The sequence below is a fragment of the Cyanistes caeruleus genome, chromosome 11 (assembly GCF_971803275.1).
Source record: "Cyanistes caeruleus chromosome 11, bCyaCae1.hap1.1, whole genome shotgun sequence".
Taxonomy (NCBI): domain Eukaryota; kingdom Metazoa; phylum Chordata; class Aves; order Passeriformes; family Paridae; genus Cyanistes; species Cyanistes caeruleus.
Window position 1 is genome coordinate 4,702,244 of NC_141711.1, and position 16,087 is coordinate 4,718,330.

Here is a 16,087-nt window from a genome sequence, read left to right on the forward strand (position 1 = left end):
GATGATTTTCTATTACTTCTTGTTTTTAAGAGCAGATAATGCAAGTATAAATGGGTAACAGCTTTTATTATCTACCTTACTACAGTTTGTTTTTGTACAAATCTTGAACTTCATCTTAAACTAAGATAGTCTACCTTAAAAGTGTTATACTTCTGTTTCACTTTCCTTCATACAGTTATAACCTGGCTGCAGAATTCCTAATCTTAAAAGAAGGATATATATTTATTTTTGCCTTGAACTGACACTACAGACTACTTAAAGTTGCCAGTATTAAAGCCAGTATTATCCTCCACACACTTCCAGAGCAGTGAAAATGAACACCAGCTGTCAATGCCAGAGTTATTCCATTAACACTTGCACAGCCAAAGCACTTAGCAATCCTATACACAAGCTACCAAAAAACCCCACAAAACAAAAACAGCCAAAAAAAGCAACCCTCATGCCTGGCTAGGGAAAGGCAGCTTCTGTAGGATTTCTCATTTGACCAGCTCCCGGACATCTCCCTTTCCACACTAGATGGAGCTTTGTCCCCTCTTCCCCAGCTATCTGGCAGTGCCCTGAGCTGGGATAAAAAGAGTAAAGAGGCAAAGGGTGAAACAGCAGTGTCACCCCAAATAAACAGCCTGCAGCAGTGGCCTCAGGAACAGCAAGATAGCAGTGAGGACCTGGGGTCTGGCTGTGCCCTCCTGGCTCTCTGATTTTAACGCAGCCCTGTTTTGCCATTTTCGAAGAATGGAAGATTTCAACAATTCCAAGTCCCAATTCCATGCTGAGCTCCTACCAGCCTTCACCATAGCTGTAAGGCACTGCCTGAGCTCACACCACAGTCAAATTACACTTCTTTTCCTCCCCTTACAGCATTTAAGCTTATTACCAGATTACACACCTGAACTGCTCACTGGTTTTCTTGTATCCCTCTTCATATTCCCAGTTATTTTCTTTCAAAATAAGCTCTTCAATCTCTTCTCTATTAACCTGAAACATCTGTCCCAAATGCCTCTGCTCAGGCTCCAGCCTTGGATTCACCAACACTTCAGGGAAGCAACTCATGGATAAAATCCCCTTGATTTGTATCTGTTGGATTTGGTCTGTATTGTTTCAGATCACAGGTCAAGAGAAACAGCTCATCCTTCTGGTGAGCTGCCACAACTCCATTAGGATCTTTCAAAGCACAACAGGATATGGTACATCATCAGTATTTCTCTGATGAATTTAAACTCAATGGGACTGAGAGGAGCCCAGGGGAATGAGTCACTCCCGATGTCACAAGTGGCCAGCACTGCAAAGCACAAAAAGCAGCAGCCTCAGGCTGTATCAGACAGGGCAATGCCAGAAAGGATGGAGAGGCATCGGTGTGCAAAACCTGTGTGTGCCTTGTGGGCAAGGGCTCCTGCTTGGGTAACGTGCTCAAGAACAAGGAGCTAAAATTGAGGGGACAAGGGAAACAAGCCCACGTTATAGTGGGAAGCTAAAGAAAAGTTTGGAGGTTGACAGGAGTGAGTGTTGCTGTCTATAAATACAGCAGAGGAACAAACACCCAGGAGAGAACAACCCTGGCACGTCACCAAGCGATATAAACCAGCCATGAACAAGATTAAATTGGTATCAACAGTCTCATTCTGAGAAGTTCAGACCTGAAACCATTTCCAGCTGGAGGACTGGCGAAGGAACAACGTGCTCCTTTGCAAATAAAGACTGGTTGCCTAATCAAAGTAGGTCACTGTGGAATAAAGCAGCCAGTAACGAATTGCAGGACACGGAATCAATGAGGTTGGAGAAGACCTTTAAGATTATCAAGTCCAACTTTTGACCAACCACCACCTTATGAACCAGAGCAGAGCACTGAGTGCCACATCCAGCCATTTCCTGAACACAGAAGATGCCCTGCAGCCAGAGGCTCCCAAAGGGACAGATGCAGAGCAAAGCAAACTCTTGGGCAGAGCAGATGGATCTGAAATAGTGCTGGAAAACTGCACACCAACAGGAGCTCTTGTTCTCACATACACTGTGCTGAATTAAAGCACTAAGTAATACCTCAAAAAATGCACCTCCTCCTTTCTAAATTAAAGATTAGATGTTCCCCCAAAACAAACAAACTTAAGGAATACCTATGACAAGAAGAGACATCCTAAAGCAGGCAGAAGGCACGCAGAGCAGGAGGTTTCATCCAGAGCACATTTAAAAGGGATACCTTTTGAAGACAAGACAGCAGCTGGAGGGTCCAACAGCCACACATAATGACTTCCAAGAGAGGGCTTTAGAGCAGAGCCCCTTGGGGACACACAGCCTGGGCAGTACAGACAGGAGCAGAAGCCACATCTCTAAATCCCAAAATGCTGCATCCTCGGTAGCCAACAGCCATGTCCTGTTATCCTACTCAGCACTGACAAGCTAGACAGGACAAAACTGAAGGAGAACCTGCCAGGTTCTTACAACACCTGCTTGCATGCTTAGCAAAAAAGAACCTTTCAGTTTGTTATAGCAGCATGAAAACGCAAACCTTTGACAGCCTGTAGCTGTTCAACATCCTGAACATGCCATCCAAAATTTCCACTGAAGTTCAAGATCAGAGCAGATGAAAACACCTTCACTGACCATGTTATTTACAGCCTGGGAACAAAGAACTCCAGCCTCCGGTGTGCTTTTAATACAGGCTAATTTATTCTGAAAAAAGTAATAATTAAGTACACAAAACCAAAGTATGGAACCTGAAAAACACCTTCCTGTCTGGCAGAGTAAGTGCTTTCTAAGGACACTTACACCAGCTCCTGCTGCTAAAATCATTTATTAAAAGTAACTGGGGAAAAGCAAAGATGATCTCAAAAATGCACAGCAATACTAAGCTGAAAAGGTTGCACTGAAAAAAACCTAAAGCAGATCAAATGCATTAATATAGTCTTATGATTAAATTAAGTCCATATCCAAGTTGTTTGAAACTGAAGTCTTTAGTATTTGAGTGATCATGTACGTTTTTTAAAATCTTACAAGTGTTTAGTACCACTAAAAAGCCAGCACATTAAATCTTTACAGACTGGGATTGAGAAATTCCCTGAAACAAGAGGAGAAAAGCCCTAGGCAAAAAAACCATAATAATCAATTTTCTCCACCCATCCCACCACATGCCTCTGCAGAACCAGCATCAGGTAAATTGGAGATTGCAGAGTCAGCCAGAATAAAGCAGTTCCCAGGCCAAAGGGCTTTCAAACAGGTCCAAGACCTTGGTACTGTGGTGGCCATGGACAGAAAATGCAGATGAAGCATTAGCAGATGCCAGAAGGGAGGTGCTGACACCAAAACCAGCCTGACAGTTACTTCTTCAGGTAAACTGTACCACTCCTTATGAAACACCTCAATACACTGCAATTAGAAATAAAAAGGCAATAAAAGGCTACTGTGATTGCAGTGAATGTAAAAGGTGATCGTTTGAGAGGGTGAAAAGCCCTTTCCATGTCCACATGCAAATAACAGCTGGAGATGGCAGCTGAATCGCCTTAGCCTTGTGAAGAAACTGATTTTAAGCACAAAAACTCCACAATTTATCATTTTCTCATCGCATTATTCAAAAGCAGCATCATTTTATCAACCTCTCAAATAATTCCATCCAAGAAGGAATACACAAGGGATTTTCTATAAGGTTTTCCATAATCACTAGAGCATCAAGAGAAAAAATGATGTTGGCAGAAAACTGAAAAGTTTTCTACAGCATGTCCCTCTTTATAATTTTTCATTTAAGATTAAATGCAATAAAGTTCCTTAGGACTAAAAAAATCAAATATGCAAATCTAAGGTGGATCCCAACCTGCAGGCATTTTTGTATCAGTTAACATTTCACATGCAAAAAAATGTAAACTGTGAAGTTCAAGCCAGAACAAAGTTCTTTCCTCATTTCAATTAAATATATGAATATAACTTTTTTCCTTAAAATAGTTTGAGCAACCTGGTCTAGTGGAAAGTGTCCCTGCCCATGGCAGGGGGGTTGGAACTGGATGATTTTTATAGTCTCCTCCAACCCAAACCAATCTATTTTTCCATGATTCCCAGTGGTGTTGGGAAGCTACAGATGCATGGGAAGAAGACAAGGAGATGAAAAACAAAACAAAGTGCCTACAGAAAACAGATTTAATACTGTATTTCCGCATGGCAACAAAAAAACATGCTGCTTGGAAACACCCTTCCATTTCTGTTTAACATAATGGTGGTGGGAATTCCTGCCAAAGTAAACTTCAAAAATTTGTTTGCCATGGAGGAAAACCAAGAAAACTGGAGTTCTATGTGCAGAATCCTATTTCAAGAGGGTGAAGGCTTCTTTGCTCCCTTTAGTACCAGGTCACTTCAAACTTTTGTGCCTACATATTTTATTATGCTTGCACAATCTTCAAAACAATAAAAAAAACCAAACTAGAAGATGAAAAATTTTAATAACCCATTCCTAAAAACCAAAAAAGCCTTCCAATATGCCATGTGTAAAAATATCACCAAGTCTGACATCTTTCTTACTCTATCAATCTACTTCCAAAAGTTTGGCATCTTTGAAAACAAAATATTATTCCACACAGTGCAGAGAGAAGGTTTGTTGCTTTTTTTCAAATGTTTGCATAAAACCCAGGAAGAAAGTATGTATTTACAACATTAGTGCAAATTACATAATCTGTTCTCTTAGATGGCAGTTTCTGACCATTAAGAACCATAAATACAGATAAGGCCTTTTATGCAATTATTATGATAAATCTTATGTTTCTGTAAGCAGCACGATAAAGCAGCTCAATCACTCCTGCCTTGCTTTTCTGTTATCTCAGTATCATTTCTGACACTAGAAAAATAATTGCAACTTTCTGGGTTGTGGCTCAGCTGCCCAAACACATCCACGTACACTAACAAGAGTTTTCCTTCTTCATCTCTCCTCTCCAGTTGGTCTTCTGCAATTCCATGGTTTTAAGTTTGTATTTTCAGCACACAGACAAGTGGGCAAACAGCAGTTCCTGATTGTTCCTAATTTGTTCTTTATTCAACGTTACCATTTCTCATTTGTCATAGCAACCTCAGGATATAAACTCAATTTGCAAATCAGACTTTTAACTGCTGCAGGAGTGGGGAGAAAAAGAGGCTGATTTGGATTATTAGACAGTAGCTCTCATGGGGCATTTAATTCCAGCATTAAATTCAGACACACGCTCAGTGCATCACAACCAAACTTAGGTGGAACATGGTCCCAAACCGAAGGAAATCAATAGGAAGATTTCATTCTGATTTTCCATAGAATCTTGGGGCACACCACAGCATTTTGAGCCAAAAACCTGCCTGCCCTTGCCACACCTGAGGAAACTGTCCTTGCAGGCAGCGTGGATCCCACCACATACAGAGTCAGCTCTGCAGTCCGAGGCATCTGCCACAGAGCAAACCCTGACCCAGCTGGCTGCACATGAAAGCACATGAAAGAAGTCTTGTGCATGCTTGTTCAGCTGGTTTGAAAAAGAAAAAGAAATGAGCGAGAAAATATTGGAGTTTTTTGTGGTTCCAAGTCAGGTAATTTCTCTATTTTATTCCTACCTGGGCCAGGAGGAGAGAAGGAAAACTAAAACAAAATGATCATATACCACTGCTTCTTCTCCATCTCCACCAGCCAGCTGCAGGAGCTGACATGCAGGCACAACCCCAGGCTGGCACCAGGAGGGACAACTGCTCTGTGGAGCTGTGCTGCAGCTCAGGGAAGAAAAAGGACCAAGGACTTACCCAGGGGATTCATCCTTTCACGTTTCAATCCAAGACAAGGCAAGAGTTCCCTGGGAGCTGAGCTCCTGGTGGCCACAGAACCAAGACTGAACAGAAAGGTCTCAGTAAGCACTGGCTTCCAGAAACTGCACTTCCACTCCTACCATCCACCTCCTAACCCCGCTGCTGCATTTGTGGCTGCCTTTGTTAGAACACTTCTGCAAATGAAAACAGATGAGTAACTATTGCTGCTTTAGCAAACTCCCAAGCCCATGGTCACTAATAATAGCTTTGTTCCTTTTATTACTAAACAAAACCAAAAAAAAAAAAAAAAAAGTTTAAATGCTTGTATAAAATGCACATTGCTGAATGTTTTCTTTCATTGACCCAGGGCCGTTTCCCCATATGAGCTTAGGCCCAGGACTCTGGAACAGTTTCTGTGATCAACACGATGTGGAGCGATCTCAGGCTGTTCCAAGGGGCTTCCCTCACAAAAAAAAAATTAAAAATTGTGTTTTGTGCTCCTTCATTTGAGACATTGAGAGTTCAACAAAAAACTAAATCTCAGCAGAGACGTGTCTGCACAAACAGGAAGGCAGAGGCAGGTCTGAGCTCCCTGGCAGGAACGCTGATGGATTCAGGGAGGCAGAGGTGCCAGGACCCCCCGACTGTGCCAGGAGCAAACAGGTGGGACACAGGGAAAGGGCAGCGTGTGGGGAAGAGAAAGTGGAGAAGGGCAACAAGAGAGGAAGAAAACAGAGAGGGGATGAAGCCATGGCTGTGAAGTGACAGCAGGAGCATGACCGCAGGAAAGCCTTCCCTTGTATCAGAAAAAAGAAAAGAGAAAAGCCACAAGAACTACCTTTTGGTACAAAATTCTGCTTTTCCTCTCTGCAACCAAATAAATTACAGGAACTTCTGAAAGCAGTAAAAATAACAGGGTCCCAAATCACCCCAACTCTGCCACGCTTTATTTGACAAAGCCTCTCACCACCCACCCCCTTTGGCCTGGGGTCTGCTGTAGCCTCCTGCTCCTCCATGCTCATGCCCATGGCCAAACACAAGCCATGGCTTTCTCCTTGCTTTTTTTTGGGGTGCAGGTTTTACACCAATCATGGATTGAACTGTAGCACAACCAAGCCCAAGGCCTCCGTTATCCTATAAATGGTGCTGGAAAATGACTGAGCCACTGGGCTTTGGCTGCCCACGCTGGAAGGTGAGTATACATCAAGGAAAAAAAATAAAAGATGCTGAATATTCAAAAGTCAAGCCACAGCATTTTCACATCCTAAAGCTTCTAGGGGTTTATAGCTTATTAATTTCTGTTATTGGGCTGACTGCTGCTGAATGATCCCAAGCATTGCATGGCAAATGTTTTTTTTTCACAGGAAGTAACCAAGCCAAGGGCAGCAAAAGCATCCTCTTGTTCTTGTGTGAGCCCTATTTTATCATTTTTTTTCCTTAGTTTATTTGAACAATAGCACCATGAAACAGCCTACAATAATGACTGTTACAAAATAGGAAGCTGAATTATTAGGCAAGCTCTGTCTGCGTAACTCAATCAGCCTAGGGAGGATATGACAGGCACAACCAAGACAAAGGACTGGACTCTGTGACCCCAGGCATCCTTCAGGATTCTGAGTTATTAAGAGATGAAGTTTGCTTTTGCTTCTTGATTAGAGGCACCATTCCTGTAACTGCAGCAGCAAAGCACTGGCATTTCCCAAGAAAGTGGATCACCAAGTGTGCACACAAAAAACAAACACTTTGGAGAGGCTGGATAAGAACTTTACCTGAAAATAAGGTTCAAAATGGGAATGCCAAGTTTAGTATTTAACCTTTCCAGCACAGAGGGGATACACACAGCAGGAGAGGTAAATTATGAGGCAGTCTTTAAGCAAACACCCAATAACAGGTTTTGCAAACCAACAAAAAATAGCTGGTTGAAGTGGTCTTTAAGCAGCTGAAAGGTTCAACAGTACAGAAGTTCCACAGTCCTGCCTGGAGCATCATCAGGACCAGCTCTGGAGGATATATTTTGGACCAGACAACCAGTAACCAAGGGCAGCCACCCACCACCCTGTCATTACAACAACCCTACAGAAACTATGAAAATCAGGTCTAAGTGCTCGGCTGAGCAACACTTTGGAGCCAACAGCAACACCAGCGACTGAGCAAGAGCAATACAGGAACCTGCAAGTGAATCATTAACGAGCAATGATTTCTCCATTACTCACTGTGGATATAGAGCTACTGTGGGTAAGATTTGTTTCTAAAAAAAGGGAACAGCCACCAACATGAGCACTAACACATTCATCAAAGCCCAGCACGACGTGGGAAGGAAAGAGGAAGGCACAGCTATCGGGCAGGCTTTGTCCAAAAGGGATGCTCATTGAGAAGGAGAGCAGATGTGCTGGGAGCAGCATCTCACACCATCCCCTTCCACAGGGGTCACACTCAGGGGCTCGGGTCAATTGGGTGTTGATTTTACATCACACCAAGAAATTATTAACTCATTCTACAAAAGCCATACAACTGTCAGCCTGCTGATAGAAATCAATAACCAGCTACTAAAACGTCAACAGTTTGACCTCTAGGCAAGTGTTTCCATACCCCTTCACCCACGTCCTACAGTAAATGCTGCCAGTACATTTTCCCCAAGCATTTGCAGTCTGTGCTACTGAGAATAAGCAACAGGAGAACTGAGCCGACATTCTCAGCCAATCTTTAGGCAAGATTAGCAAGCAATTAAAGCTGTTGTATGAGGAATTTTAAGTGCTCTACAACTTCATGCCAAACAAGAGCTAGTCAAGCACTGGAATTTATTTTTTGCAATTCTGTTCCACACAGAAACAGAGACAAATTTAAAGAAAAGATTTTTTGAAGTAAGGATTCAACCAATTACCAAAACATCTATTATAGTTTAAATACTAATATATCTGAAAGAAAATCTGCATCAAAAAGGGACGTGCAAAGCATTATGATTGCTTCCTACCAGAACATTTCAATTTCAACCGAACTGGGGCGTTTCAATCACTTTTTGTTCTTTTTTTGGTAAAACATAATTAATGGTAATGCTAATTGCACCCTAGCCACTTTGGGTGCAGCACATCTTGGGAACACTTTTGAAGGCCAGAACTGAATCTCAGCCCCAAAAGCAAATGAGAGCTTTGCCATACCTTAACTACAACCAAATCCACCAGGACAGGTAGCAGAGAAATACAGCTTTTGTCCCAACAGTTGATCATTTAGTTTCAGCTAAAAAGTCTTCATTAAACTGCCAGGAAAACAAGATGGAGTAACAGAGAAAGCCACACATTTCATCAGGGTAAGAGTTACAAGATGTTCAAGAGGAAAAGCTTAGTTTTAAGCACAACAGAAAATAAGGCAGATTTGGGGAACTGTCACCCCCAGCAACAATTGCACAGCTTGCATGGGTCTGACAATAAGGGTTGAAAATAATGATTTTCATAAACACACTCACTGGAGCAGAAAAAAAATGTTACAATGAACAAAGCAAGTAAGCAAAGTTAAATAAGGTAAGTGAAGCCTGAGGTACAGTTTCAGACTGATCTGCTGTTCACATAAAGAATGCTCTAGTTGAAGATTAGGGGTGAGAAATAAGAAGTCATTAGCTCTTCTTCAAGGTTCATGATTCAAATCTGACAAAACACACACTTCAGTGTTTCCAAGCTTAAAGAAAATTCCAGCAGGGTCACAGAAGTCGCTATTTTTAGCTGGCTTAATCTCTGTGCACTCAAACACAGCTTTTGTACATGCACATATTTTGTTAGCACTTAAATAAAGAAAAAAACCCAAAAACTTCTGCTACCAAAAACTTAATCATCCACAAGTTCTGAAAATGCAAATGATCTTTCCTCTTAATATTAGCTGCTTTTGAGTGAGCAGCACTGAAAAACAGCCTATAGCTTTTCCAGCCAAAAACCGCTACCGGAAAAAAAAAAAACCCAGGTCCTGGAAAATATTCAGTGACAAAACCGAGAAAGAAGAATGTGGGAAGTTACCAGCAATTAATTTCTTCAATAGGAAGCAAACTCTTCCCACCCACAATGTACCTATCAGTACAGCTGAGAATGTTCTGAAACCTGGAACATCCAGGCCATGAAGCGCATTGGGAAGTGCCCAGCGCAGGAGCCCCCCAGCCCTGGCATTGCTGAACCCTCTGACAAAAAGGAAATACATTAAAAATCAGTCTTGGTTCCTTGGCTGGCTCCTCACTGCCAAGATGGTTTAGAGCTGGGGCTGTTAGAAGGGCAAAGCAAAGGGGTCAGACAGAGGAGGTTGGTCCAGAAGACCTTTGGGGGTCCCTTCCAATCCAAATATTTCTGCTCCAGAAAAAGTGGCATTCAATCCTTGTCTCTTAATTTACTTATCATATACTTAAAAATATTTTGTTCATCCATGTCAGAAAAGTTTCAGCCACAGGATCAAGAATGATGTGGCCCAGGCACTGCATCACCCACTGGAAAGATTAATGAGAACATTTATAGTTGCAACAAGACTCTTGATACTCTTCAGTAATTCCTCTGTGCATGTATTGCTGCCCAGGCTCTACACAAGTCACTTACTCTCTGGGCCCTTGTTGTTAAATTCTTTATTAATCCTTGTAAGTTTGTCTGTTGACCTACTGTAAGTTTAAGAGATTCAGAGATTGAATGTTCATACTAGCCAAACTCTTTTAATAGAATTAACTAGAGATATCGTGTAAGCTTTTAATAATGTTGACAACTACTAAAATTCAGTTAGCTGAGCCAACAAGAACCACTGAAACCTTACACATGTTCTCCTCTCCTCATCAAGAACAGAACTTCATGTGGAGGCAGGAAATTTCCTGATTGCCTTCTTAAACACTAATGGATCAATTCTGGCTGCACTGAGTGGCTGAATTCCCCTTCTTGCCTTGAAACAAGGGTCAGCCTTCAGCATTTTTCTTGCTCAAACCCAACACATGCACACAGGTTGTTCAGCACACTGCTATTCCCCAACTGTGCCAGTGTCCCAGAGCACTTTTTAGCACCTTTAAGCAAGTTTAGGAAAAGATTATGGCCTGGAGAAGCACCTTCTATACTAAACATCAATTTCAATGACAAACCCACAATACTGAGTTAATAGTTACTCAGAACTGAAAACAGAAGTACTTGACCAGTGTATACACACTGGAAAAAAAATTAATCATAATCAGTCAGAATCTCTCTTTGCTAGTTTTCTGTAAGTGATAGGAATCTTCTAGCAGTCATAATTCATAACCAGCCATCATTTCTCTTAAGGTACACCCCAAGGAAACTTGATGTACATCCAAACTTTTGCAAGCTTGCTCCTTTCTGTTGGATGCATCTTTCATTCTCCCTAAGAGTGCAAATCATGTTCTGGAAAGGCTACAGCATGCCAGGGATTCTTAAAATAGAAAGGCTGTAGCTGGTGATACTGCAAATATAAATACAGCTATTGGTATAGCAGAGGGAGTAATAGCAGTGACATGGACCCAAAGCAGCTCAGTGGCCAAACTCTGCTGGCAAGCAGCCCATGACTTCCCAAAACACAAGCAGGAGAAAGGGAACTGCCATTTAACTGTCTGAATGGGTATAATGCACACCAAATGATTTGTGGCAAATTCACAGCACAATCTATCTAACCTTTGGGCTTCAACATCTCTAAATTTAGGTCTTTCAGTGCAGGAAGGGAGGCAGGAGAGCTACAAAAATGCTTTAGTAAGGTAGCAGAGTGAGCTGTTTGCAGGCCTGTGTAATTTTGACCTTGCTGTACTAAAAAAAAGCATTTGCAGTTGGCAGCTGGGGCATCGTGTCCAAGTGCCACTTTGGTGTGAGCAGGGAAAAGCACAACCCTGGCTTTCTGTAATTGCAGCCTTAAGAGAAGGATACAAACACCAAAACAAGAACATCAAAGAAAAAAACTGACGGAGAAAGGCTTATCCACCAAACTAGCAAAGCCTGTGAACCCTGAAGTCTGCTTAAAAATATTAAATGTCAAAGTTATCAAAGCGCACCACCAGTCAGAACTGTGGCCAAGTCTAATATAATAATGTCATGTTTATTTTTGTCCCTGACTCCAGACTAGGTGCTCCAGCTATATTTGTGCTTCTTGTAGCACTTTTAAGGAAACACACACACTGACTGAACAGAGCAGTAGAGGGTGTATTAGATGATCTATTCCAGACAGCAGCCTTGCTGCATCACCAAGTTAATAAGCAATTTCAGTCAACAGAAATACCAGAGCATATCTTAAGAAAAACTTTCTCCAAGTATTTTTTAATGACTGTTTCTATTGGACTAAGGACAAACAATATTCCATAAATTTTAGAATAGTTTAGTAAGCCTTGTTTGATAAACTAAAATAAAAATATTTCAAAAACTTCATCTAATAGGTGACTAAGCCTTCAGACATGTGAAGATCTGGCCAGTGGTCAGAGCCACTCAAGCACAGAGTCCATCTGGCAGTGTCATTCAAGCCACAAGACACTGCAGCACAGACATCTCGACACAGCAAGTCTTCCCAAAACTTCTGAAGAAAACACTCATGATCTCTCCAGCTTCTGCACAGCACAGAGCACTGGTGGGGACAGGGGAGACCCCAGCGCCCCAGCACTTGTCTGTGATTTCAGCTTCACTGTCACTTACCAGAGCACAAGTATAAATTTCTATGTAGAGAACAGACAAGTCAGCAAATCCTACAGAAGCCCTCACTTCTTACATCACCTCCTTAAGTCAGGCTTTGAGCTTCAAGACAAAGTTACCTGCCTGCCTCTATCCTCTTTTTCTCCTTCCAGCTTGGTCTTTCTTACCCCTCACCCCACACTTAGGATGACAGGCTGCAGACACCACCAGCACCCACAAAGAAAAGTCACTGTTTAAAGATCCTGGGCCAGAAATCCAAGACTCAAAGGAGACAGCCCAGACCACCCTTGGTCAATCCTGACAATATCTGGTACAGCTCCTTTGGCTAAATATAAAGAAAACCAGGACAGATGACTGCAGGATGCATCCACAAAGTACTTGTTAAGAGCATCTGATGAACAAACACATTCGGCTGAGACACCAAAAGTTATATTCTTATAATAACAAAAAGCAATGTGCTCGCAGCCACGACGATCACAGGGCAAGAGCAGTTCAAGAGTTTGCAAGGAGACTGCTTCTTTACATCAACAGCAACACTTGGAGGGGAAAGCACAAGCTTTTAGCAGACAAATTCTTCATTAGGCTTCCCAGTGCTCACAGCACTCACACCACCACCTCCAGGCTCCAAAACACACCTTTTTGCTTTTGGTATTTCTTGCACAAGATAGAAGCAGGGCACTGGACACAGCCATTCACTCCTGTGAGCTCTGCATGGTTATATTCCAATTCCAGCATCTACAGTGTCACATGATTAAGGAAAACTATCAAACTATCAGAAAACATTTTGCCTGATGGCTGACCAAGTCTAAATACCATGAAGTGTATTGCTGTTCCAACAGCAAGTCAACATATGGATCATCTTTAGCAACACAGCTTTTTTCACACGCTACTGGTTGCATAAACCAAGAAAAATGCTGCTATTGTGGAAGAACTGAGATGTTTCTATGGTTAAGTTCTTAAGACATTAATTGATTCATTTTCACTGCATTTTTCAGGAGCCCCATTCTTAGATGCAAAGCTGACACTGCTTAAATTCAATTAGTCTTGGGGAGGGTGGGGGTGGATGGACAGGAAGTAAGTTTATGAACAGAATAGAAAAATGAAACTTCCAATACAGTTTTCTTTTGCTGTATGATGGGAACATGCAAATTCAAGGCTGAATTCCTCCTCTTCCATGACAGAAGCACAGCAAGGCTTTAACATCACTGGCATTATGCAGGACAGCCCTCTTGCTAAATCCTGGTTATCCCCACTTCTAGCTACAGAAGCGAACAGTTCCGAGCAAACAGGCAAAAATAAATCACAGTGAGATGACAGCTACAAAGCACACATTATGGTTAGTCTGGGTCATAGACATAAGGATTAATGGATAGCAAACAAGGAATAAAAGGAAAAAAGTGACAGAGAGGTCAGAATCACTTGTCACCCTTATCCTGAACACATTAAAAACTCATGTCCTGCCACAAGTGCTTGCTCTCCATCCTAGTCATGTCTCCAAAGTGGACAGTTAGCAAAATCCTTGCAATTTCCACTTGGTAACGAGAAGTTATTAATACAGAGAGCAGTCTCTCCTCATCCTGCAAGGTGAATTTGTTACTACTACTACTCTTTGTTTCTGTATTATTTTCCTACCCTTGGCACTCTGAATTAAGTTCACAAGACAAGAGTTGTGGGGATCACCCTGGGGTTTGTGCTGTACAAAACCCTATACAGCAGAGAAGTATAGCTGGGCTTCCTTTATATTGTGAAAACACAAAGAACCAAGATCTGTCTATTATGTACAAAGCTACAGAAATTTCATTTCTTCAATAGTACAAGGAGAGGGCAGAGAATAAAGTGAAAAGAAGAAAATATAATACAAAAGGAAGAACGTAGCACAAGAGGCCTTCTTCAGGAGAAAAGGGCACAGGAAAATGCAAGAAAAAAGAGATGCAGAGAAGAAGCTGTCAGGACAGAGTCAGTGTGTGAGGAGCAATCCCAAGGGATGTGGCACAGGTGGAGTCTGAAGCATCTGCAGCATGAGAAAGGTGGGAGCTAAGGCAGGTGAGGCAAGAGGCAAAAAAAGGCCAGGAAAGTGTGGAGAGCACAGCTGAGTATCACTGCAGTAAAGACAGAATACTTGTCAGCGTGTCTGTAGAGATAAACAGATGGGACAGGAGATGAGTATTTACAGGCCCAGGAAGAACTCGACCATCAGATCTTAAAAAAGGGGAAGCAATGTAGAAAAAAAAAATAAAATTGAAGAATTGAGAAAGTAAGGACAAGAAACCCCAAAGGCTTTTGTTTTGTTCTGTTTAAGGAAAGGACAAGTGTTGTGTAACAAAATCTAAATAGCAGCTCCACGAAGTGAGCTACTCAAGAGTTCACTCCCCGTGCATGGGACCATGAGAAGAGCACTTCCCAGCCCCAGCCATGAGCAGACAGAACAGAAATTTCCCTTCTCAGGAACCTGAAGGATGAGAAGCAGCCTGCTGTTGCTGTTATTGTCTGCCAGGTCTCTCCAACTCAAAGCTCCAACACTGACTATTGAGCTATCCCTACCTGTCAAAGAGTATCACTGCCAGTAGCTTAAGGCCATGATTATCAGTAATTGCAACTAATCCAGCTCTAGATGCATGGAGGGAAAGGTTGTTCATGTTCTGAAATATTTTGCAATAAATTTTTATTTTACAAGCTCACAGGAGAGTTTTACTTGATGGCACTAACATCAGATAAAATAACTACAGGACTTGGAGAGGACAAGGATCCTGTTCTTACTGCTGCTCATCTCCATCACCTGAGGGTAAAGCTGCTCCCTTCTCTCTTTCTATTCCACCCTTTGCAAAGCAGGAATGATGATAAAGGCCTTTTCTATAAGGCATTTCTTGAATTAGAAAACACAGCCACTGTTGTCCAAGCGCAAACAATGGTCCCTGTTCTAAAGGAAATGGAGAGGGGCCAAATGCTTGGATGTATAATCCAAGCAGGGCTGCACCAAGGGAGTGCAGTCTGGCAGAAGGTACATGGCAGGCCCAGAGATGCTCAGCAGTGCTGGCATTCAGGGGAGGAAACACCCCCCTCTCCCTGACTGCTCTCCCCCTTCCTCCCTGCACCACCCAGAACAACTCTCCATGCACAGAACGCTGCACTGCTCAAGCAGCTCAGCACCAACCAGCTCTAAGCTCCAGACACATATATAAAAATAATTACAAAAAATGCTGGGATGCTGGAAAATTTGCTTTCATATTCACAGCATGTTCTTTTTGCCTCTGCAGTTTTCTTGTGATGCCTCTGCCCAGATGCGAACCGAAACTGGTTAAGTAACTGCAGTTCACCCTTGATGACGCAGAGTTTCTAATGAGGGACTTCCCAAGAAAATAATACCCAGACTTTGAGTAATAATTATTCATACATGTTATAAATAAACACAGCTCCTAATACTTTTAATTAGATGGTTTCCACTGACAAGTTATGTTCTCTTTAAATATTTATGTTGTGAAAAGAAACCATACAAGCATTTATCCAGTGATGGAGGAGTGGACTTACATCAAAATGGACTTACTGGAGACCCTATTACAGCTTTTTTTTCCTGACTGGTAAAAAACTGATGAAGACCAAAACTATTAATACACTCTATTGCAGACATTTGAACAAAAGTAATTGTTTAAATGGGTAAAGGTTTGCCCATCTGCATTAAAAGTTACAATAAGATTTAAAAGTATTAAACAAAGCAGCTGCTGAATGAC

General features: G+C 42.0%; 1 protein-coding gene across 11 annotated transcripts in view; it reads right to left on the bottom strand.

Moving 5' to 3' along the window:
* Window positions 1–16,087, bottom strand: part of MITF (melanocyte inducing transcription factor) — a 101,583-nt gene that overhangs the window by 56,485 nt on the left and 29,011 nt on the right. The window lies entirely within an intron of this gene.